Source organism: Lepisosteus oculatus, unplaced genomic scaffold (genome assembly GCF_040954835.1).
Source record: "Lepisosteus oculatus isolate fLepOcu1 unplaced genomic scaffold, fLepOcu1.hap2 HAP2_SCAFFOLD_74, whole genome shotgun sequence".
Lineage (NCBI taxonomy): Eukaryota > Metazoa > Chordata > Actinopteri > Semionotiformes > Lepisosteidae > Lepisosteus > Lepisosteus oculatus.
The window spans coordinates 838,584-859,803 of record NW_027168298.1 but is presented as its reverse complement, the minus strand read 5'-3'; the positions used below and the strand labels follow the sequence as shown (position 1 = coordinate 859,803).

The 21,220-nt window shown below is 45.0% G+C and overlaps 9 non-coding genes across 9 annotated transcripts; 3 read left to right on the top strand and 6 right to left on the bottom strand.

Annotated features, from left to right (window-relative positions):
- Window positions 1-1,935: 1,935 nt before the first annotated feature.
- trnag-gcc (transfer RNA glycine (anticodon GCC)) lies at window positions 1,936-2,006 on the bottom strand. Its single transcript has one exon. It is a non-coding gene; the product is annotated as a tRNA-Gly (tRNA).
- A 1,695-nt stretch (window positions 2,007-3,701) lies between these two features.
- Window positions 3,702-3,783, bottom strand: trnas-uga (transfer RNA serine (anticodon UGA)). The gene has a single exon. It is a non-coding gene; the product is annotated as a tRNA-Ser (tRNA).
- A 4,835-nt stretch (window positions 3,784-8,618) lies between these two features.
- On the bottom strand, window positions 8,619-8,760 carry LOC138234122 (U4 spliceosomal RNA). The gene has a single exon (XR_011187817.1). It is a non-coding gene; the product is annotated as a U4 spliceosomal RNA (small nuclear RNA).
- A 1,170-nt stretch (window positions 8,761-9,930) lies between these two features.
- Window positions 9,931-10,072, bottom strand: LOC138234110 (U4 spliceosomal RNA). Its single transcript, XR_011187805.1, has one exon. It is a non-coding gene; the product is annotated as a U4 spliceosomal RNA (small nuclear RNA).
- Window positions 10,073-10,299: 227 nt separating this feature from the next.
- LOC138234143 (U5 spliceosomal RNA) lies at window positions 10,300-10,416 on the bottom strand. The gene has a single exon (XR_011187839.1). It is a non-coding gene; the product is annotated as a U5 spliceosomal RNA (small nuclear RNA).
- Window positions 10,417-11,362: 946 nt separating this feature from the next.
- Window positions 11,363-11,436, top strand: trnan-guu (transfer RNA asparagine (anticodon GUU)). Its single transcript has one exon. It is a non-coding gene; the product is annotated as a tRNA-Asn (tRNA).
- Window positions 11,437-12,976: 1,540 nt separating this feature from the next.
- Window positions 12,977-13,058, top strand: trnas-uga (transfer RNA serine (anticodon UGA)). Its single transcript has one exon. It is a non-coding gene; the product is annotated as a tRNA-Ser (tRNA).
- Window positions 13,059-14,614: 1,556 nt separating this feature from the next.
- Window positions 14,615-14,687, bottom strand: trnaq-uug (transfer RNA glutamine (anticodon UUG)). The gene has a single exon. It is a non-coding gene; the product is annotated as a tRNA-Gln (tRNA).
- Window positions 14,688-15,880: 1,193 nt separating this feature from the next.
- Window positions 15,881-15,954, top strand: trnan-guu (transfer RNA asparagine (anticodon GUU)). The gene has a single exon. It is a non-coding gene; the product is annotated as a tRNA-Asn (tRNA).
- The last annotated feature ends 5,266 nt before the right edge of the window (window positions 15,955-21,220 follow it).

Sequence of the window (21,220 nt, the reverse complement as noted above, 5' to 3'; positions counted from 1 at the left end):
GTTTTGGAATCCAATCTACTGACGAGATGGAGCACATCCTTTTTTCAGGATTTTAGCATCATACGTTTGGTATATTTAGTCCCTAATGCTGAAAGAAATGATCATAGAACATTTGGACACTTTGTGGGCTTGAAATACAAAGCAAATCATGTTCTATGGTACAAGATAAATACAAAACTTAAGCTTTTATTTTAATTAGATTTGTTTATAAAGCATAAGCAATCATTTATTACATTAATATATGTAAAAATAACATTTTAGCATCATACGTTTAGTATATTTAGTCCCTAATGCTGAAAGAAATGATCATAGAACATGACATCTAACCTTACCTGCGGTGTTTTTAATCCCTATTGCTCAATGCACGGTGAAAGCATTCCATACATGTGTCTGACAATGAGGAATAGGCCCCTGAGACAGTCATTTGCCTGTTTCACAAATGATCGTATTTTACTAGAGATTCTGTTTGGGATTCAGATGTGCATTCGGACAGCAATCCCTTTCAAGAAATGATACGTTCTGGATGAGGTCAAAGGTGCTGGAACACTGTATCTAGGATGTGTTTGCAGAGACTGTGTGTCTCCTGCTTCAACGCAGTGATAAACAGATGTGCTCCTTTAATTTATTGGTACATGCCCAGGGCAGTAAGCAGTCTGAGGATTTATTTCCAGATGGCATAGAGCAGTGAAGCAGTGAAGTAGTGCAAAACAATGGATCATTATATTATTAGAATCTATTCTACTTAAATTATTACATTATACTCAATTTGAGTTCATTTTAAAAAGTAAAAGGTAATGAAAGGAATGCATTTTCATAAGAAAGATAATACCGATATGCATGTGATAATCTTCCTTATATCATGTAGTGCGTCATTTGGACACTTTGTGGGCTTGAAATACAAAGAAAATCATGTTCTATGGTACAAGATAAATACAAAACTTAAGCTTTTATTTTAATTAGATTTGTTTCTAAAGCATAAGCAATCATTTATTACATTAATATATGTGAAAATAACATTTTAGCATCATATGTTTAGTATATTTAGTCCCTAATGCCGAAAGAAATGATCATTTGTTTAACATGCACGGGTCTGTCTCAAAGGATGCAGTACTCCTGAAGGGTCTCAAACCCTACATTTCGGATGCCTAGCTGTATCCCTCACATGTGGCACCTCAGAATGACTTCTAACCTTACCTGTGGTGTATTCAGTCCCTATTGCTCAATGCACGGTGTACATACTGCATACATGTGTCTTGAGAATGAGGAATGGGCCCCTGAGACAGTCATTTGCCTGTTTCACAAACAGGGACCTGGCCCGTACAGGGCTCAAACCCGCGACCTTGGCGTTATTAGCACCACGCTCTAACCAACTGAGCTAACCAGCCTCACGACAGTGCTCCTCTCTGTGCTGCAAAAAATCAAACTCAGGGAATTTCTTTTGTCCTCCTTTGAATAGAAAGCCGTGTAATCAGTGTACGGGCTTTCTCGTGCAGTTTCATGGTTCTTGTAACCCAAATCCTACACTGGCCTGAAGTGCCCCCCCATTTCACAGCATTTTTCAGCTGATTTAAAATGTACCTAAAGGAGAAGCATTATTGAAGACCATCAATTACCAAGAGCTTTTGTCAAAGGTTTTGGTGGTCATTTTGAATGACCACAGAGCGCTGTGACCTCGGTTTTACATCTCATCCAAAAGACAGCGCCCTTTTACAACACAGCATCTCCGTCACTATACTGGGGCATTGGGACCCGCACAGACCTCAGGGTGAGCGCCCCCCCGCCGGCACCATTAACACCGCTTCCAGCTGGAAGCTTTGTTTTTCCCTGTAGCTCATCCAGGTACTGACCTGGCTCACACCTGCTTAGCTTCAGTGGGTTTTCAGTTGCGAGTTGCAAGGGGATGCAAGTGATGGAGCCGCTCGCTGCAAAAGCCACTGCATTGGCCGGGAATCGAACCCGAGCCTCCCGCGTGGCAGGCGAGAATTCTACCACTGAACCACCAATGCTCAGTGCCTGGGCCTTCAAAAAAGACGCTTTTTTGGTGCTCTGTGCAAAACGCGTCGACATCTGCTTCCAGCTGCAAAATGCCATTTGCGGACGCTGAAGAACTTATTTCTAAGGCAGCGGGTACAAGCGATTGGGCGTTTTAAAACCACCAGGAACAGCAAAGAGGCGCGCTTCTTTGCTTGAGCCGAAACACACCGACTGAAAGTGGACAACGTAGTCGGCAGGATTGGAACCTGTGCGGGGAGACCCCAATGGATTTCTAGTCCATTGCCTTAACCACTCAGCCACGACTACAGCAAGCCCCACTGCCGCTGCGTTCTTGCTACAATCTTACCTGGATCGCGAGGCGCCGGCGGAAGCCTATTTCAAAGTCGTTCTCCGTTTCAAAAAAACATTTCCAAAATACAAGCCTTGCAGACAGACACGCCTCAGAGGACTTAAGGGTGGCTTCATGTCGGAATGATAAAGTCTCCCCGTCCGGACATGAAAATGCCACTTTGTTACACACAAAAAAAGAATCAACAACAGAGAAATGCCCACAAGCATTTGAAAAGCCGCACCACGTCGCACTTGAAATAGCTCTTACATTAGTGGTAGACACAGGAATCGCCTTTTTATTTACGCTCTTACCAACGCGATGGAAAGCAAAACAAAGCAAAGCAGAGCAAAACAAAACGAACAAACGAAAACCCTCACGTCCTGCACTTGCATATAACCCCGTTACGTGCCCAAGCGGTATTGTACGTCATCCTAGCACTGCACCCCGGGTCGTACGGTATATGGGAACGAGCACACGCCACGAATCGTCTCGAATCACTCCCTACAGCTGTAAGGCGCCTTGAAGCGTGCACCCCCAACATTCTTCTTTGCGCATCTGTGAAAGGTAAACTCTTGAGCAAACTCTGAACCAGCTCTAAGGAAACTAATCCGATTAGACGTTACTTTGACTCATCTTCTTACGCTCAGTGCCGGATTGCTCAAACTCCAGCTAGGGTTAGGGTTAGCATTCCCACGCTACTTAGACACTTTGTTTACGCTCAGTGCTGGATTTTGGGAACTTCAGGACGAGTGGGAATTTTCTCCTATCTGTCCATTCTGTTTTGTTTTGGAGACTCTTGGCTGCCTATGTTGTTCAGTGCACCGTGAAGGAAACATTTTCCAAAACTGTGTCAGCTCAAAAGTTGTAAGAAAACCTCTCCAGGTGCTTTAACTCTCTTCATTTTTGTCATTTAATGTGACACTCGATGTATAACTGGAGCCTCACATATGCAAATGGTGAGGCTCCAGTTCGACACCCAGTTCCACACCACTTTACAGTATATGACAAAAGCATGGCAGACTGTGCCGGACCAGCTGGTAACTTCCGCTTATTTTGACCATATTAAACATTGGAAATCTTCCCACTTGCATTTGTGACACTTGATTTTGGCTCCACCTAAGACACTCTTAAATCTTCAAACACTTTTCTCTTCTCCCGCAACACACTTGTCTGTCGGCACTATGTGGCAGCGTTGCATGACAACCCATCTCACCACGGAAAGAAACCTAACAGCTTTGGTAAGAGAGTAGAATTACCTGAAGAACTGCTTTCCATGGAAGCAGGACCAAGCGATGTAGCATTTTTATAGTACCAGGAAAGGAGAAGCGGCACTTCGCCTTTGCCGCACAGGCACAAGGTGACATGCGGCAGACGCCGTAGTCGGCAGGATTCGAACCTGAGCGGGGAGTCCCCAATGGATTTCAAATCCATCGCCTTAACTACTCGGCCACGACTACAGCGAGCTCGCCGCCGCCGCATTCCTCCTATAATCTAACACGGAGTGCGAGGTGGCTGGGGAAACCTTTTTAAAGTCGCTCTCTGTTAAAAAAAAAACCTTTCACAAGATACATGCCGGCAGACAGACACGCCTCAGAGGGTTTAAGGCTGGCTTCACGTTCAAATGATAAAGTCTCCCCGTCCGGATGTCAAAATGCAACTTTGGCAGACAGAAAAAACATCAACAAACCACAAATGTGGACAAGGATTTTACAAGCTGCACCACACTGCACTTTCAAAAGCATTTACATTCGTGTTAGACGCAGGAATTGTCTTTGTTTTGCGCGCTTACGAACGCCATAGAAAACGAAACAAAACAAAAGCCCTCAGCTCCTGTACTTGATTATAACGCCGTTACGTGTCGAAGCAGGAATTTACGTCATCTTACCACTGCAACATGGGGAATAGAGGGAAATGAACACACGCTACGAATCGTCTCAATCACTCCCTAGAGTCGTAAGGCACATTGAAGGGTGCACCCCCATCATTAATCGTTGGGCCTCTGTAAAAGGAAAGCTGTTGAGCAGTCTTTGAAACAGCTCGGATGAAACACTTGATTGCTTCCATGTGCATCTGGAGCCCACTTCTTATTTTCACTTCACGCCGCCCAAAGCATTTCTAAAACAGGAGATTCGCGTTTGGGAATGCGCCCTGCCCTACAAATAAAACAGGTCTACGGGTCTGAAACCTGCTCCACGGAAAACAGTTCTGTTGCGCTTTTGATCAAAGGGAGATTCTCTGTTCTTACTTTTTGATTACATAACACCCAAAGGGGCTTCTTTGGAGCTGGATTCCAACCAGCATCCTAAAGTTTCTTGGCGGTATCCTTTACAGTCCTCTGTTCGGTCGACAAGGAACAGAAGGGGGCAGCTTTCCTCACACATACAGTGCAATGTACTGTAGTGTTCCCGTTCATTGAATTCGCAGTTCTGCATCAGACCTCTAACTCGTTTCCTTAGCTTGGATTTAAGCCACGAAGCAGGCTTCTACTGTATAAACGTCTAGAGGAATCACAAACTATTTGAGAGGCCATCATCCCAGGGGGAACTGACAAAGTCTATCCCTAAACACCTAGCGCAGTCTCTCGAGAGACTGTCAAAAATCGCTTTCTCCGTTTGTGCTGCAAGTAAGTGAAAACGCGGTCTCAACCCAGAGCCACTTGGCAGCAGTGGCACGTAAATACTGTTACTGCCACTGCTCGATACCGACGTTAGCCTACTATACCATGTTCAGCCACCGCTAGAAAATGTAAGGCTCTAGTACTGGAGCAAACAAAAGGAGGGCCAACGTCGAACGGGCACACATGTCAGACATGGAAACCGACAAGAGTGGGATTTGAACTCATACATGCAGAGCACAATGGATTAACAAGCCATCGCCTTAACCACTCAGCCACCTCGTGAACAGAACTGGGCTGTCCAGAAATGGGTTGGCGCGCTCCAGATGATCTTTTTCTTTTTTTTCCCTCGTACTCGAGGGTCCTTTTCCTGTTCCACATGCGATTTCAACATTTTCCTTGGGAGATGTCAAGCCAGCAAGCCACTGCTGTGGTTCAGTGGCCAGTGTGGAGTTCAGTGGCCCTGTTGTACACAGAAAGCACATTGAGCTCCTTGGACATGAAAAGTTCCAGATAAAAGCCATTTGTCATCCTTTCTCTTGGTGTCGATGTTGCTATTGTATGTAAAGGTGGCAACTTGCTCAGCGAGCAGGCGGAGCACACACCGAATGCAGATGTGTCTGAGTGGCGTGTCCAAGTGGCTGCAAAAGGACAATACTCCCGGGGTGCCGTGGCTTAGTTGGTTAAAGCGCTTGTCTCTTAAACAGGAGATCCTGGGTCCGAATCCCAGTGGTGCCTTCTTTGTTCTGTCTTCTCGAACAGAACTGGTCCTTACAGACAACCGCCTACGGCTAGACTTAATTAAATGCAAGTATTCATTTCCTGTCTTGAATGACTTGTTTTTCTTAAAATGGATGCAACTTGCAAAACATGAAATACAAACCTCGCTAATCAGCGCTCGCGGCTGGCAAAAAAAAAAGAAGTCAGCAATGTTTTTTTCTTTAACCTTAAGCCTGCTAATGGAGAAGAAACTAGTCGCCACATCACATACATCCGTTTCAACGATAAGAAGGTAACAACTATCCTCACTCCAGAGTAAATCTCACGTTGAGGGCATATTTTTTTCCACTTTACCATGAGTCGGGCTCAGCTGCAGAGAGGCGAGAGCAGAGCAATGAGGTCAGGGGGACAGGGGAGTCACACGCTGGCAGTTTGAACACGCGGAAGATCACTGAGGGATCCACAGTATGTGGACCCTCCGTGCGCCATCATTCCACACTCCAGACTCTGAATCCTGCCATCCGAGTTAAGATCTCGGCGGAACCTGAGGCGCAGTTCTTTCTTAAAACGTAATCTGGTGAGCATTTCTAGAATCGTACTTGTATAGATGCAGCCTTTAATGTGTTGCTAGGTTAAAATTTATGACTTCTTGAACTTCAGTAGGCAACTGCCCTCTTGATTTCGGATTTAATTTCTTTATTACAGGGGCGCTTTCATGATGACAGAGTCATGTTCAGGTACTTTGCTTGATGGAGGAAGCTCATTTCGGACTCTGTGATCTGATCACCTGGAAAGGTCTGCTGTACTACTACAAGAGAGAAGTAGAGTCTGGAGGAAGGGACAATTTTATGATGCTTTGGAAGGTAATGTTTTTTTTTTCTTTGAAATCGAAATGAATCAGAATATCAGTGCAAAAGACAAACTCTTGGTTTGGTTTAAAGAGATATGGTTTTAAAACAGACAAAATGTAGAAAACAGGTGTTTCTCACTTTTGGAAAAGAATGGACCGGGGATAATATTTTACTAGTTGCAGTGCTAAGCTCACTGGGTTACAGTCCTGCAGTGTCACCCCAGGGCCAGTGGTGCAATGGATAATGTGTCTGACGATGGATTAGGAGTTTGGAGGTTCGACTCCTGCCTGGCGCTGGTTGTTTTTAAACGCATCAGGCTACTCCCTTAGTAGCCTGTGCTACTTACTGCATTGTAATCGTACCCAGTAAGAGATTTCCTTCATGTAAATGAACTGCACCTGACAGCTTTAGAAAAACACCTGGGCTCAGTACGGTGCTGAGAGCTCAAGTTGTGTATAATGTAATAATTTAGGTAGAATAGATTCTAATAATATAATGATCCAGTGTGCTGCACTACTTCACTGTTTCACTGCTCTATGCCTTCTGGAAATAAATCCTCAGACTACTTACTGCCCTGGGCATGTACCAATAAATTACAGGAGCACATCTATATATCACTGCGTTGAAGCAGGAGACACAATCACTGCAAACACATCCTAAATACAGTGTTCCAGCACCTTTGACCTCATCCAGAACGTATCATTTCTTGAAAGGAATTGCTGTCCGAATGCACATCTGAATCCCAAACAGAATCTCTAGTAAAATCCGATCATTTGTGAAACAGGTAAATGTCTCAGGGGCCCATTCCTCATTCTCAAGACACATGTATGCAGTACGTACACCATGCATTGAGCAATAGGGATTAAAGACACCACAGGTAAGGTTAGAAGACATTCTGACTATATTCTAAAATATTGGACTCATATTCTTATGATGGCAGACATGAGTCTGTGTTTAAAACCGGGGTTAATGGACATTATATGACTGTCAATTCTGTTTTGTTTTGGAGACTCTTGGCTGCCTATGTGGTACAGTGCAGCGTGAAGAAAACATTTTCCAAAACTGTGTCAGCTCAAAAGTTGTAAGAAAACCTTTCCAGCTGCTTTAACTCTCTTCATTTTTGTCATTTAATTGTCTGTCGGCACTATGTGGCAGCGTTGCATGACAACCCATCTCACCACGGAAAGGAACCTAACAGCTTTTGTAAGAGAGGAGAAAACGACCTGGCCTGTATGGAGATCGAACCCACGACCTTGGCAGTATTAGCACCACGCTCTAACCAACTGAGCTAACCAGCCTCACGACAGCAATCCTCTCTGTGCTGCAAAAAATCGAACTCAGGGAATTTCTTTTGCCCTCCTTTGAATAGAAAGCCGTGTAATTCAGTGTACGGGCTTTCTCGTGCAGTTTCATGGTTCTTGTAACCCAAATCCTACACTGGCGTGAAGTGACCCCCCATTTCACAGCATTTTTCAGCTGATTTAAAATGTACCTAAAGGAGAAGCATTATTGAAGACCATCAATTACCAAGAGCTTTTGTCAAAGGTTTTGGTGGTCATTTTTAATGACCACAGAGCACTGTGACCTCGGTTTTACATCTCATCCAAGAGACAGCGCCCTTTTACAACACAGCGTCTCCGTCACTATGCTGGGGCATTGGGACCCGCACAGACCTCAGGTTGAGCGCCCCCCCACCGGCACCATTAACACCGCTTCCAGCTGGAAACTTTGTTTTTCCCTGTAGCTCACCCTCATCCGGGTACTGACCTGGCTAACAAATGCTTTGCTTCAGTGGGTTTTCAGTTGCGAGTTGCAAGGGGATGCAAGTGATGGAGCCGCTCGCTGCAAAAGCCACTGCTTTGGCTGGGAATCGAACCAGAGCCTCCCACGTGGGAAGTGAGAATTCTACCACTGAACCACCAATGCTCAGTACCCAGGCCTTCAAAAAAGACGCTTTTTTGGTGCTCTGTTAAAAAAGCGTCGACATTACCTCTTTCAAAAGGCTTCACTTTCCTAGTCACATTCCAAGGCTCATTGAACCCGGGCTGTTTCCTCCAGCGGTATAGTATTGCAGTTAGACAGCACGATGCCTGCAAGACTATGTCACGCTCTGACGAGACTGTCAAAAATTGCTTTCGCCGATTGTATTGCAAACCGGCGGAAGCGGGGTATTGGGAAAAGTTTTCAACTAGCAATAATCGCGCCTCGGCTAAACCTCACAGGCTACGATACTGCCAATGCGCAAATCTGACGGTTGCCAGGCAACCGCGGGGATCTTATGGAACTCGTTATCAATCGTCTCATGGCATGTCGTTGCTGTAACGCTTCATATTTGTCGTCTTCTTCTTCTAGCTTGAGGTTTTGAAGAATTTCATGACAGACAAGGGCTCCGTCGGGAACAAAGGGCGTTGTGAGAAAACCGTTGCTTATTTTCAGCAGCAGAAATACAACCCTTTAAATACAAGATGACAGAACAATGACGAAGGGCATGCCGGGAGGAACTCATGCACTACAGAGGAAAGGGGGCGGGCACGTACAGTTCACATTCAAGCCACAAGTACTCTTCTCGGATGTTGCACAAACAAATCCTAACGTCCTGAAAGCATTGCAGCATGTTTGTGTCCCACTTCCCGTGGCTGCAGGACGACTGACACGAACGGACAAACACAATCTGTGGCGTTTAGTGTGACATAGTCTTGCAGGCATCGTGCTGTCTCACTGCAATACTATACCGCTGGAGGAAACAGCCCGGGTTCGATGAGCCTTGGAATGTGACTAGGAAAGTGAAGCCTTTTGAAAGAGGTAAAGCACTGCACAACGGAACTGAGGGAGAATCTTACAATGATTTCGAATGAATTCTGTATGCGTTAAAAGACAGCTATACACAGAAAACATGCAGGACACTGCTCATGATGTTTCCCGAGCCGAAACACAGTGCGTTTTTCCAAGCCATCTGACAAAGCCCGCCCACTGAAAACTGCAGCAGATCGTGTAAAGACGTTCAACTTTGTAACTACTGCACGCACAGGAAGCAGAATAAATTCCTCTTTTCAAACTGTCAAAGGTTTGCTTTGCGAACGCTGCAGGGCATCGCACAATCTCTTTTGAACGGGGACAAACGATTTCTTATGGGGCGCAGTAAGTACAGACGTTTAAAAAGCTCCACTCATGCCGACGATGCAGCATGAAGAAGCGCAACCTAACGTTTGACAGACAAAAGCCGGGCGCCGCTACGAGCAATATGAAATCAAACTGACAGCACACGGCGTTTCGCGCTGACTCAAAAGTGATCTCGACAGACGCTGTTCTCTGCATAACGCTGAAAGAGCTAAAGAGCGTTTCTGTTGAGACGTAACAAGCTTGTTTCTTTCTACCATGATGTTACCATGACAAAATCTGTCTTTAAACACCTTGCTCAGTCTCTGACGAGACTGTCAAAAATTGCTTTCGCCGATTGTATTGCAAACCGGCGGAAGCGGGGTATTGGGAAAAGTTTTCAACTAGCAATAATCGCGCCTCGGCTAAACCTCACAGGCTACGATACTGCCACTGCGCAAAGCTGACGGTTGCCAGGCAACCGCGGGGATCCTATGGAAATCGTTATCAATCGTCTCATGGCATGTCGTTGCTGTAACGCTTCATATTTCACAGCATATTCCCGCCCCCCAAAGAAAAGAGCGCCAATCAGAGAGGCGGAGACCGAGGACTCGCAGAGCAGACGGCCACAGTCGCCGTAATAAGAGCGATTGTGAGCGGTTTTAGTTTCTCTCTTTGTCCAGCCCAGCTGCGCCCCACCCGAAGGCAGGGAAGCACAAAAATTGTATGGAACTCATTCATGTTCCTCTCCATGGAAATCTTTAGTAAAAGGCAAAAGATTTGTACGAGATGAAGAGAAACCAGAGTGCGTGGCTGGACAGCTGCAGGAGCCCAGGCCGCCTTCAAGGCCTCTGCCCTGCCGGTCGTGGTTGGCAATGCACCTGGCCTTACAAACGAGCCAGTGGGGCCCGTTCAGCTCTGGGCTCATTGCCTGCGGCTCTCGGCTTACCTGGCAGGGGAGATACCTTGATCAGCCTGTAGTTAGAGTAGTTGGATTGTTTTCTTGTTTTGTGGAAGCAGTGTTTGTTTTGCAGTTTGAGATGGCAACCTTTGGATCCCGCAAGAATGCTGTACGTTTTGAGCTTTTGGATGACCTCTTCATGGATCGTATGCAGTTCAGCAGAAAAGTGTTACAGAAGGAACGTGGCTTTGAACCTCGGCACTTGGATTTCATCTTCGCTCTCCCAGGTCAGAAAGCATTTGAGGTTGTTTTTGCTACCTATTCTCTGTTTGAACAATGTGTGGATGTGTTTGAGGCAAAAAGAGGGAAAGTTCCTGCCCTTGAGAAGATCAACTTGCAGCCTCTGACACAGAGAGAGAGGAAAACGGTGCATGTTGTTATGTTCTCGGAACTGGCAAAGACGGAGGACATTCACACCTGGCTTAAGCAGTACTGCACCGTCCACCATGGAACTGAGGTTAGAGATGTTGACGGTATAAAAACAGGAGCAAGGAAATTCGAGGTTCGCTTGCTACCGGACAATGTAAATGGAGGCTTAAGGCACCTGCCCTCTACAATCCGGCTGGGCGCCTGCAATGGCTATGTTTTTTATGTGGGACAACCAAAGGTGTGTCGGCGCTGTGGTGTTGTGGGACACCTGGCATCGTCCATACATTTCAAAATCCATACAGCTTGTGAAAGATGAAATCCATTTCTTGGTTGTCAGTGGAAAAAGATTGCCGGCTGCAAGAAGCGCAAGTGATTGTTTTCTTTGACCATAAACCTGCAAATGTAGGGAGCACAAGCGGCCGTCAGTCTCTGTGGCGCAATCGGTTAGCGCGTTTGGCTGTTAACCGAAAGGTTGGTGGTTCAAGCCCACCCAGGGACGCATGTCTCAGTTTTTCCAATGTAAACATCATCACCGCTAAAGAAGATGGCGCAGAAGGCTCCACAGTCGAAACGTTGTGCTTCTTTTCTTCTCTTTTCAGCATGGAGTAAACCTTTGCTTGATCCTTTGCAGCCTACGCATGCTGACACAGCTACCTTTCTCTTAACGCGCCTCAATCATTATTCACCAAAACCATCAGCAGAATGTGTCGCCTTTGTGGTGATGTCACTCCTCTGCTTCACAAATGTCCTTAGTGACGGACCATTTCTTTCTGCCATTTTTCCGGAGCGGTTATTGATTGCTCCATCATTTCCCTCATACTTTCCATCCCTAGATTGAAAAAAAAAAAAACAGAAACAGGCTGACAGGACGACAATCAAATTGCAAAAACTCATCAAAGCACTCGATAGAGTATTTGAATCCACAAGTAGCTACGAGCAACTTTGTCCTGGCTTGCATGAAAGTCGGAAAATGTCAAAAAGAAAAAGATGGTGGCTTTTTCATATCTGTTCTTTTATTTTTAGTTCGTTGGCTCTTCTGTCCATTGTCCTCCTGCCTGGCTCTTGACCTGTGACTGTCTGAACGCACACATTAGACTTTCAGGCGGGGGATTTGTCCTGAGCCTCTGTGAAAGACCCACCCACCCCCATAAATAACTGCTCTAGAAACACATGAATGCAAAACTAAACCACAGCTTAAAGAGGAGCTCCAACTCAGTGCCATACTAATGTAAACGAAGTAATACTAAGACATGTTCTTATGGATTTGTCTTACCTTGAGATATGTAATTGGATTTCAGGATTAACTTCCTCATTCAATGTACTGGTGATTCTTTGCCTGGTCAGTACCTGGGTGGGAGACCTCCAGCGAACAATTAAGCTTGCTGCTGGAAGTGGTGTTAAGAGACTCTTAGGATCTTCCAGAGGTGTCTGTCCAATAGCACTAGTTGCCTTAGAGCTGGCTCAAACATTGCTCAAGAGTCTACCTTTCACAGATGCGCAAAGATGAATGATGGGGGTGCACGCTTCAAGGAGCCTTCCAACTGTAGGGACCGATTAGAGACGATCCGTAGCATGTGTTCGTTTCCATATACGCCCCGTGTCTCAACGGTAGGACAGAGTCAAATACTGCCTCGACACGTAACAGCGTTATATTAAACCGCAGGACTTGAGGGCTGTTTTGTTTGAATGTTCAAGGCATTGGTAAGAGCGTAGGTCAAGGGCCATTGGTGCATCTCCTGTAACTGGAGTAAAAATGCTATTCAAAGTGCAGTGACTAAAATCGTCGTCCACATGTCTCCGTTGTTGATTGCTTTCTGTCTAAGAACGTTCTGTTTTCATGTCCGAACGGGGAGACTTTATCATTCCAACTTGAAGCCACCCTTAAGTCCTCTGAGGTGTGTGTGTGTGTGTGCTTGCACGTATGGCGTAAAAGGTTTCTTAAACGGAGAGCGAACTTGAAAAAAGTTGCCTCCACTGCCGCCGCCGCCTCGCACTCCCTGTTCGATTGTAGCAAGAAGGCAGCGGCCGCAGCGCTCGCTGTAGTCGTGGCCGAGTGGTTAAGGTGATAGACTTGAAATCTGTTGGGGTCTCCCCGCGCAGGTTCAAATCCTGCCGACTACGGCGTCCTTTGCATTTGGTTGCGTGCGTGCGTGTAAAAGGACCAGCGCCGTTCCGTTTTCGCTGGGACCTTTAACACTCTAAATCGCCTGGACCCGCAGCCTGTGAAATCGATTCTTCAGCACCCACGATGGACGCTTTGCCGCTGGACACAGATAACGATGCTTTTCTGCAACGAGCTTTCCAGCTGAATTTTCTCAGCAGCTCCGTACTGAACCTGTTCTCCATTGCAACATAGCGGAGGCTCGTCACGTCTATAGCAAGGCTGTGTAGGACCGCATACGCCACAGTGACTTGTACACAGACCACATGAAAGGCAAGCAAAATACACTTTTAAAATTCCAAAGACTCACAAGGTCAGAGAAACAGCGATGACCTGAACAGATCTGTTACAGAAGTCTAGGTTGACCTTTTTAGAGCTGTAATTGCATTTTTGTTTAATAGAAGATCAAATCTACTCGCATGTACCAGCACCTTACAGTTTATTGATGTTAATTCTGTTTAAGTAATAAGATTGCTAACGATGTTGGACTTTAGCCGGTGTTTTTTAGAACAAATTGCTTACACTTCTGTAAGGAATACCCAGTACGTGCCTTTGTCAGTCATTGCTCACCATACCTGTAACTTTCTTATCTAACTCACTTCCTCAAATGGTGAAGGTCCACAAACATAAATGAAAAAAAAACCCTTGTTGTAGATGAGGTGCACAAAAAAGCAGCCCCTGATAGTGTATAACACATTTATACTATTGCAGAGACACATGTAACATATATATATATAATGTATATATATGAAACAGAAATAGAAACAGAAACAGGAATCGCTTACTCACCTGGAGAATCTCTGTAGGAATATCTAGCATTTATCAATGGAAATAAAAGCTGCTTTAATACAGTGCATGTTCAAACTCAAACCCTCAGCTGCTGTTCTTGTTTGTTTTGGGACAAATTGCAACTGAGCATCGCATGAGCCGTTACGTACCCTTATCTGTTAGGGAATTTCAAGGGAGGAGTTAGGTCAGAATGGGTAGGCTGCAAAACAACAAGTAAAGATTTATTCCAAGATGAAACGTTGTGGCGGTTTTCTTATCTTTTCAGCATGGACTAAACATTTACGTTTTCCTTATATGCTATATATGTATATATTAGCACCAATGTCGTTCTTAAAAACTAACATGAAATTGTCAGGGACATTCAGCTATATACAAAGACGAGACAGACAAAGTAATAATTCTGTATTAACGTGGCCTACATATTGACGCAATGATCGAACTATCTGACATGTTCTGATTCAGATCCCCTGCAGTTCATGCCAATTAGAACAATAGCAATGCTGAGTCCTCCCCACCCTACTGAGCACAAATTCAGCTGCTCTCCAGTTCTTTTCTGCATGTTTTTTCATTGCAATTGAGCTCGGAGCTGGAGATGATCTCCATACAGTTCTGTGTTCACCAGCCCGCACTTGCGTGCTAATTTACGGGTTGTGGCAAATGCTTTTCTATAGTTCATATACATGACGGCAACCTGTTACCGAGGAACCTGAGAGGTTTAAAAGCCTCGCGAGCCAGGCAGGACTCGAACTTACAATCTTCTGATCCAAAGTCAGAAGCGTTATCCATTACGCCACTGGCCCATAGAACACGTGCTTGCACTCCACCACAGAGAGCTCTACACTGCTACTAGTAGTACACTTCCCCATCTAAATTTTCACAGCAAGAAACTTGTGTTTCCTACTATTTTTATCAGGTTTAAAATATCATCTCCTTAAAACAGAAAAAGTGTTGATGTGTCGTGCTGAAATTCCGATTGATTTTGAATTCAAAGAAAAAAGGTTTTCTTCCAAAACACCATGAAATTGTCACATCTTGCAGACAATAGGTGTATTCCATGTTGAAAAGAGAAGAAAGAAAACCATGGAGCCTTTTACAGGTGTGAGGCTTCTTCAGGTGTGAGAAGACCTCACAGTCGAAACGCTGTGTTTCCGTTTTTCTCTTTTCAGCATGCAATAAACCTATTACTTGTTCCTTTGCAGCCGAGGCATGCTGACGTAGGTACCCAGCTGAACATCTTGCAGACTCTACAGTACTTCTCTCCTGTAGAAGTAAAGCAGGGCTTGCTGGGTGAGCTTTTGCTCCGGTAAATTAGGTCACGTGTCATGTTAAATCACTTCTTCTAAACACAACATTTGCTGGTGCTAGCTTTCCCCATGAAAAGAGACATTTCCCTTACAGTACATGACATATCGTTTTTATTCTATCAATAAGTATAGAAATTAAACAAAAGAAAAAATGGTGTCGCCAAAGAATGCACAGCTCTGTCGCCTTGGGGAGGTGTCAAGGGCATTGAGCTCCTTGGACATGAAAAGTGCCCGATAAATGCCATTTCTCATCATTTCTCTTGGCGTCAGTTCTGCTATTAAATGGGACGGAGGCAACGGGCTCAGAGAGCAGGTTAAGTGCACACCGAACGCAGATGTGTCCAAGTGTCTGTAAAAGCGCGGTGCTCCGCTGGCGCTGTTCCCTAGTGGCTTAAAATGCCTGCCTGGTAAGCAGGCGATCCTGGGTCTGAATACCAGCGGTGCCTCTCTCCGTGTCTTGTTGTGCCGAATGTCTCATTTCAGACAAACATGTACAGCTTGGTTCAGTTTAATGCAAGAATTCATTTCCTTTCTGGAATAACTTGTTTTTGAAGAAATCCATACAGCTTGTGAAAGATGAAATCCATTTCTTGGTTGTCAGTGGAAAAAGATTGCCGGCTGCAAGAAGCGCAAGTGATTATTTTCTTTGACCATAAACCTGCAAATGTAGGGAGCACAAGCAGCCGTCAGTCTCTGTGGCGCAATCGGTTAGCGCGTTCGGCTGTTAACTGAAAGGTTGGTGGTTCAAGCCCACCCAGGGACGCATGTCTCCGTTTTTCCAATGTAAACATCATCACCGCTAAAGAAGATGGCGCAGAAGGCTCCACAGTCGAAACGTTGTGCTTCTTTTCTTCTCTTTTCAGCATGGAGTAAACCTTTGCTTGATCCTTTGCAGCCTACGCATGCTGACACAGCTACCTTTCTCTTAACGAGCCTCAATCATTATTCACCAAAACCATCAGCAGAATGTGTCGCCTTTGTGGTGATGTCAGTCCTCTGCTTCACAAATGTCCTTAGTGACGGACCATTTCTTTCTGCCATTTTTCCGGAGCGGTTATTGATTGCTCCATCATTTCCCTCATACTTTCCATCCCTAGATTGAAAAAAAAAAACAGAAACAGGCTGACAGGACGACAATCAAATTGCAAAAACTCATCAAAGCACTCGATAGAGTATTTGAATCCACAAGTAGCTACAAGCAACTTTGTCCTGGCTTGCGTGAAAGTCGGAAAATGTCAAAAAGAAAAAGATGGTGGCTTTTTCATATCTGTTCTTTTATTTTTAGTTCGTTGGCTCTTCTGTCCATTGTCCTCCTGCCTGGCTCTTGACCTGTGACTCTCTGAACGCACACATTAGACTTTCAGGCGGGGGATTTGTCCTGAGCCTCTGTGAAAGACCCACCCACCCCCATAAATAACTGCTCTAGAAACACATGAATGCAAAACTAAACCACAGCTTAAAGAGGAGCTTGTCATGACCGCCAGGCAGTTAAGACCAACTCTTAAGCAATCTAAACAGCACCAGCAGCGGGTGATTATTAACAAACGCCGCCGCACAAGTTAACCCACCTGCACACACTCCACCGTGCGGTACGCAGTGCTATTTTTACCATCTTTACCTGCTTCCCGCTGGTATTGAGTCTACTCCTTGAGAGCTCTACCTGGCGTTTCTGCCTTTTCGACTTTGGACCTCGCCTCTCACCTCGGACTGTTTGCCACCAGTGTTCTCCCTGGATTACGACTTACCTTACGCCTCTTGACCACGAAACAAAGCAAAGCAGAGCAAAACAAAATGAACAAACGAAAACCCTCACGTCCCGCACTTGCATATAACGCCGTTACGTGCCCAAGCGGTATTGTACGTCATCCTAGCACTGCACCCCGGGGCGTACGGTATATGGGAACGAGCACACGCCACGAATCGTCTCGAATCACTCCCTACAGCTATAAGGCACCTTGAAGCATGCACCCCCAACATTCTTCTTTGCGCATCTGTGAAAGGTAAACTCTTGAGCAAACTCTGAACCAGCTCTAAGGAAACTAATCCGATTAGACGTTACTTTGACTAATCTTTTAAGGGACCCTTGTTAATTGGAGAAATCAATGATTTCGAATGAATTCTGTATGCGATAAAAGACAGCTATACACAGAAAACATGCAGGACACTTCTCATGATGTTTCCCGAGCCGAAACACAGTGCGTTTTTCCAAGCCATCTGACAAAGCCCGCCCACTGAAAACTGCAGCAAATCGTGTAAAGACGTTCAACTTTGTAATTACTGCACGCACAGGAAGCAGAATAAATTCCTCTTTTCAAACTGTCAAAGGTTTGCTTTGCGAACACTGCAGGACATCGCACAATCTCTTTTGAACGGGGACAAACGATTTCTTATGGGGCACAGTAAGTACAGACGTTTAAAAAGCTCCACTCATGCCGACGATGCAGCATGAAGAAGCGCAACCTAACGTTTGCATTCCTAGCAAATTCCTTTTATTTTTTGATAAATAAAGACAGTCTTGTTTAACAAACAACACACACAACATTTTACATTGTGAATTCAATTCAAATCAATGTATTTCTATATAGCGCCTTTCACAACAAGGTTGTCCCAAGGCACTTAACAATGCAAGTTGTTAAGAGCCTTGTGTTTAATATGCCGCCTAGGTTACGTGCTGTCTCTTTGAGGCAAATGTTTAAATCCTCTGAGTTAAGTGCTGAAGTTATAGTAGTCCTATCAGTATTGTTGCCTCCGATCAACAGATCCTCATTTTTCTCAGAGTTGAGTAACAAAAAGTTTTCACACATCCAAGTATTTCCTTCCTTAATGCATTTAACTAAACTGATAATAGAAGAGTTGTCGTTTGGTGTAAACAAAATGTTTATTTGAGTGTCATCAGCATATGAATGAAAGTTCATATTATTTTTTCATATTATCCTACCTAGCAGCAGCATGTTGAGAGAGAGAGCAATATTGGTCCCAGCACTGATCTTCTGGTACCCCAAATTGAACTGGTGACATTGATGAAGCAGTACAATTATTAGATATTTGAACATAATGAAAACGATGAGTAAAATGTGAAGTAAACCACTGAAGGACGGTTCCAGATAAGCCAACCTCAAACTCAAGCCTGTGTAACAAAACAGAGAGGTCAACCATGTCAAAGGCAGCTCTAAGATCTAGAAGCACAAGCACTGTTGCATTCCCCGCATCAGTAGCTAAGAGAATATCATTTACGACTCTTGTTAATGCAGTTTCAGAAACCAGACTGAAATTTCTCAAGTATATTATTTGAATCCAGATACGATTGACGTTGGGCAACAACTATTCTCCCAAGACTTTTAGATTGAAATGGGACCTTTGAGACAGGCCTGTAGTTGTTAAGAACTTGTGGATCCAAATTTGACTTCTTAAGGAGCGGTCTAACAACCGCTACCTTAAATTGATCAGGTACAACGCCTGACGCAAGCGATGCATTCATCATACTAATTATAGGTCCTGCCAGTCCTTCGAGGGAATCTTTGACTAGCTGAGTGGGGATGGGATCTAGCGAACAGGTGGTTGACTTTGTCTTACGTCTGTGTTCATGAGTCCACCATAAGAAGAAATCTGAACAGGAGTGGTGATCATGCGAGGTCACCATGGAGGAAACCACTGCTCTCCCCCCCAAAAAAACCACCACTGCCCCTCTCAAGTTTGCTAAAGACCACATGGATGTTCCACAGCAACTCCTGGAACAATGTTCTGTGGACAGACGTGACAAAAGTTGAACTTGTTGGTAAATGTGCACAGCGTTATGTTTGGAGATAACAAAACACTGCATACCAACTCCAAAACCTCATCCCACCTGGGAAGGATGGCGGAGGCTGTACGGCTTGCAATCATCGAGGGACCGATGAATTCCAAGATGTATCAGGAAAATCTACAGCAGAATGTCAGGGTGTCTGCCTGTGATCTAAAACTCGAAAGACGCTGGGTCATGCAGCATGACAAAAACAAAGGAGTACATCAACAACAGAGTGGCTGAAACAAAAGAAATTCCGTATTTTGGGATGGCCAAGTAAGAGTCCTGACCCCAATCCCATTGAAGTGCTGTGGCGTGATCTGAAGCAGGCCGTTCAGTGCAAGACATCCCAAAAATATACATGAACTGAAACAGTTTTTCATAGAGGAATAGGCCAAAATACCTCCTAACCGCTGCTCAGGTCTGACCAGCCGCTACAGAAAGTGGGGGTTGAGGTTTTTGTCATAAAGGAGGTTCCACTAGCTCCTTAATATAAGGGTTCACGTACTTTTTCCATCAATGACCTTGATTTTTTAAACCATTTGGTCAATAAAGAAACAGCAATGTCAAATGTTGGGCGTGTGTTGTTTGTTAAATCACACTCTCTTTATTAATTATTATGACTTAGATAAAGATAAGATCACATGTTAGGAGCCATTCATGCAGAAATCCACATCATTCCGAAGGGCTGTTTACAAAAGTTTTTCTCCCAACTGTATGTGAGAGAAAAGCAGAGACGCTCACTGAGTAAGGTGGGGTTGCAGCTTTGCAAATCACAAGGACATTTGTACGCTCAAAATGGGACAGAAGCACCCCAGATGGGACTCAAACCCACAAACCCTGGCTTAGGAAGCCAGTGCCTTATCCATTAAGCCACAGGGGCACACTGGGTGGGTCGATCATGCTGATGAAGAGCCAGTTTTTTTTTCCTTTGCTTTTACAAAGGGATCCCCAAAATTAGGAAAGTTAGGCAGCAGAAGGTTTACTGTGACCTGAGAAGGACCGGCATCCAATCACGGTGGTACACACAGACACGCTCTCACTCATCTGAGCTACACGGCTACCAAGATGATCTCAGGTGCGCCGAGCTGGTACGGAACATATTGAACTGAACAACGGCGAATTGTCTCTCAGACAGGCTTTTCACCTCTGAGCTCCCTGACTGACAGTAATCAGCTAGCTAGTGAAACAGTCAGCTGCTTCTAAGCCTTAAACAGCTGCATCTCGGCGCTTCCACAGACAGATGATTTGAAAGCCAAACATCGCCCATTGGGAACACCTTACTATCACTAGTTTAAGAGACTCTTAAGGTCTTGCAGAGGTGCCTGTCTAATAGCATGCGCTTTGCAAGCTATAGGTGTTTAGGCTGAGGCAGAATGCCTGTTAACAAAATGTTTTTCTAAAGGGGCCTCGCACTCTTTTCCAAGCAATGGTCACCATCCCCACCGAGTGTCACAATGTAGTCATGTCCTAGGACATCACCTGTTAGTCTCCATTTGTCTGCCACCAACACTTTAGGTTACAGGGTCACAACCGCACCCCAGAGACCAGAGGAGCCGTTGGCGTTCTGGCGGCGCAGATTGGGCTGAAGGTGGGGCGCTTGAATCTCGCTGTTGGAGGCCGTCTGAAACTGACCCAAGCCTTTCCCTTGAATTAAATGTAAATAAGAAATGAACCCCAGATGCACATGGAATCAATCACGTGTTTCCTTTGAGCCGTTTCAGAGACTGCTCCAGAGTTTACCTTGCACAGATGCGCAAAGATTAATGATGGGGGTGCACGCTTCCAGGCGTCTTACAACTGTAGGGACTGTTTAGAGACAATTCGTAGATTGTGCTCATTTCCCTCTATTCCCCGTGTTGCAGTGGTAGGATGACGTAAATTCCTGCTTCGACACGTAACGGCATTATAATCAAGTGCAGGAGCTGAGGGCTTTGGTTTTGTTTCGTTTTCCATGGCGTTCGTAAGCGCGCAAATCAAAGGCAATTCCTGCGTCTAACACGAATGTAAATGCTTTTGAAAGTGCAGTGTGGTGCAGCTTGTAAAATCCTTTTCCACATTTGTGGTTTGTTGCTGTTTTTTCTGTCTGCCAAAGTTGCATTTTGACATCCGGACTGGGGGACTTTATCATTTGAACGTGAAGCCAGCCTTAAACCCTCTGAGGCGTGTCTGTCTGCCGGCACGAATCTTGTGAAAGGTTTTTTTTTTTTAACGGAGAGCGACTTTAAAAAGGTTTCCGCAGCCACCT